General features: G+C 37.4%; 1 protein-coding gene across 1 annotated transcript in view; it reads right to left on the bottom strand.

Moving 5' to 3' along the window:
- LOC104468064 (protein FAM193A-like) overlaps nt 1-2,375 on the bottom strand; it is a 48,514-nt gene extending 46,139 nt beyond the window's left edge. The window contains 1 exon segment of the mRNA XM_010082069.1: nt 2,316-2,375. The gene's annotated coding sequence lies outside the window, so the exon portion shown is untranslated.
- Between the last annotated feature and the right edge of the window lie 1,164 nt (nt 2,376-3,539).

Below are 3,539 nucleotides of genomic sequence, written 5' to 3'. Positions count from 1 at the left end.
GCTCTTTGAAGTTCTGTGTCACCTCCTTCTTCAATACTAAGTGAAACAAAGGCACTTTCAGCCAAGCTTGTTACAAAATAAAAGGTTAACTCAGTTTGAACAAAACCGACCAGCAGGGTCTTAAAATCCACTGTCAGTATTGAATAAAGTAGACTTGGTAACTTCGGGGGACAGGGGCAGTTCAAAACTTATTTTCTCTTCCAAGGTGCCTCTGTGAATGAAATTATGATTCAGCCATGAGATGCTGATTATTCACCAAGACTGAAACTCAAAAACATGTCAAGCACCACAAGCTAAACAGAACCCAACTTTAGAAGACATAAGCAAAGTTATAACGAATGGAATAAAACATCCTGTAATGGCAGAATCACAGATCTGTCTGATTACATCACAGCTACTAGCTCTGCCTCTAATTAGGAACACCTACATAAGCCTCAAAACAAACTATTCTCAAAAGGAAAGGCAAAATGTAAACAAATCATTCAAGCACTCCTCTAGATACTGCTCCAACCTCAACACTAACAAAAATTCTGCCTTAAAGATCCCATAGGGCTGAACTGCACAAGCACAGGTGAAAACCTCTTTAGGGCAAAGGACTAGTCCAAGCTATAACACAATTCACTAACTCTCTTCTTGTCTTCACAGCAACAATCTATTCCCTACTGCTGACATCTGAAGGAAAACAGTACAGCATTACGAACTCTGATATTTCTGTTCTTTGGATTTATAAAACTGACAGACTCAGCAATATGGAAAAAAAAAAACCAGGAATGCTAGACACCAAAAAAAGACACACTAAATTCATCTCCACAAGTATCACCTTATCTTTTAGAAGTTCCTGAGAAATTTTAGTAAGAATAATCTCTTTACTCACTGATGCCACTTCAGGAATTCACACCTAAGTACTAAAACAAGAAAAAGAACACGTTTTCCAGGTGTCTACTGCAGGCTTTCAGAAAACACTCTCACGAGGGAAGACTTGCCCTGCCACCTGAAAGGCTGGAACCATCCCCTTATTGGCTCTACAATCACGAACAGATTTCTCAAGCCAGACATTCCTCTTGGCTGACCTGTGCTCAACTGCAGATCTTATTAATGCAGTTAATGGCTACTCATCCTTTCAGGCCTAAAAGTTTCCTTGTTAAAATCTTTTTTTGAAGACAGAGTAAGTCTCTGTTGGAGAGGCAATGACATCTTTATAGCTATTGCAGGCAAATCCGTACGATCATCACCTGCAGGACGTCTTTCAACAAGTAGGAGAAGCAGAGGACAAAAAAGTAGTTCTTCAGAAGTTAAGACAACCTGACACTTATTCATTTGCAAAAGGTAAGGGTCATGGCAAACGCCCCAGCCATGCTGCAAGGCCTTCTAGTAGTTAACACTTGTGTAATTTGCTTAAAGTTGCATCATGATCATTAAAAAAGCCATGGCAAATACAGTAAGAACAACAATCTTCACTCTGGCCAATTCACAGACTCAGTAAAATCCTAACAGTCTCTCAGCTGGGCCCATATTTAAAACAGATTTCAAGTTCAAATGAAAGAACTTGGTTCCTAGAGCACGACGCAAATTAACTGCTAAGAATGAAAATTTCTAAGCAATTTATTTCTAATAAAATTGAGAGTTAGAACCTTGACAAAATCTAAGACCATACCTATCTCAGATTCCCATTATGGCTCTCTCATACTAAAATCAAGCTATTAATTGAAGTTTCTTATTTATTTAAAATATGATGAATGCAGTGACTGTTCATGTGATCAGCAGTAAACTCTCCCTGGATTAGCTGAGCTTGGAATTAGGTCACATACACAGCTGTATGTCTCTTCAGTGTAATCTAAGTGCACATTTTGAGAAAAGAAAGATATTTTTCCACTAGTCAAGCTTCAAAAAAATGTGTGATGCATCTCTGCAAGAAAACACCCAGTCTCACTTTCTCTCTGAAACATATTCAGATAGAACATCATAAATGAAAGCTGGAAGTAGGACAAGTCAGAACAGAAATAACTGCATCTCTGCTATGTATTTAGATTTCTTTCCAAGAATAACTTTATTACCATAAAACTGCATACATTTTTTTTTACATCTATGTCCAATTTCAAGCTTATTATAACAATAAAATTTTACTTTAGAAGTAATAGCTTTCACTGCTTCTTAAAGCTTGAATAGAGAAGTCTTCAGAACCTGACTTCAGTTAGCCGAGTCCCAATCTCAAACAGAGATACAGATCATTTTGAAGAGTTTTCTCTAGAATGTTTAATACTGTTTAATAAATAATTCTGCTATCACATACAGTCACAAAATCTGTCTGCACATACCTGAGAAACACCCGTGAACTCTGATCCAACAGAACTGTCTGTAAACTGTGTACCATTGAGCGAAACCTGGAAAAAATTAATAGTACATTGGTTACAATAGTTGAGTTTAATGCTAAAAAAGAGCATTAAAAAAAATTAAACAACAAAACCTTCCCCTGCACCTGAGGGTTGATAAAACAGCTTTTGAAACTTGAATGATTGATTGACTGCAGAGATGGAAAATCCCTTTTCTTTTGTAACAAAAGTTCTACAGATGTAAAAGTTTACCATGTACGTATTTTAAACTTCTGTACTATAGCTGTTTTATTAGCAATGTGACTCTGATATGGAAGACTTGATACAAGAAAAACCAAAAGTCATCAGAAAAATTACATTTTTCCTTCTATATGTGATTGTTTGCTTTTAGTTTTTAAACTTCTATTGTGAATCAAGAAAATTAAAGAAAGATTCTTGCCTTTTGAAAGTTGAATACAACACAAAATAGAATAGAAAAATCTGCAATGTTAACCAGGAAGACACAGCAAGCCTCCAAATGGCATTCGGCTACTGCGCTGCAGCAACCTTCCTCCTGCCTCAGGTTATAATTCATACAGAAACCACCCAGAGATCTCTTCTGTACCTTGTTTCTCCACAAGTGTTACAAAGACTACACCAGATAGCAATGAAGTGCCTTTCACAAGCCCCAAGTGTTTTCACACAGCATTATATGAGGACACTAGAACTGAGTTCAGCTAATACAGTACCCAAACTCTAGTCTGTGACAATGAAGAGCCCTAGATCACACTGCCTTGAAGGAAAGGCATTTGATTTTCACAAAAATGGGAGACACGAAACCAAGTCACTCAATTATTTTACTCTTCATTTTCCCTCTTCTTGAGCACTGGTTTATCTCCTGAATTTCAGATATAATTTACCTCATGCCTCTGTTCCATTTTTTCACATGTTTTTGCTAACCTCTTTTTGCTCTCCAGTTTTCTACCTACTGTTGCCTGATATGAATATTCCTATGACCACCCTAAACACTGCAATAAAAACCAGCCTGTTTAACATAGGAATTGCCAGAACTTGTGTGTTGGATTTACAGAGTGCAGAAAATATTTTACCCTGCTACCAAACCAGAAACTCAAACTGGAGCCTCTGGCAGTGCAAAGGAGCGTCCTTCAGTTATACACATCCACAGGATTACCGACTGCTCAGTTTACAGAGCCAGTGAGATTACTGCAA

Source organism: Pterocles gutturalis, unplaced genomic scaffold (assembly GCF_000699245.1).
Source record: "Pterocles gutturalis isolate BGI_N339 unplaced genomic scaffold, ASM69924v1 scaffold8674, whole genome shotgun sequence".
NCBI classification, from domain to species: domain Eukaryota; kingdom Metazoa; phylum Chordata; class Aves; order Pterocliformes; family Pteroclidae; genus Pterocles; species Pterocles gutturalis.
This window is presented reverse-complemented; position numbering and strand designations above follow the sequence as displayed.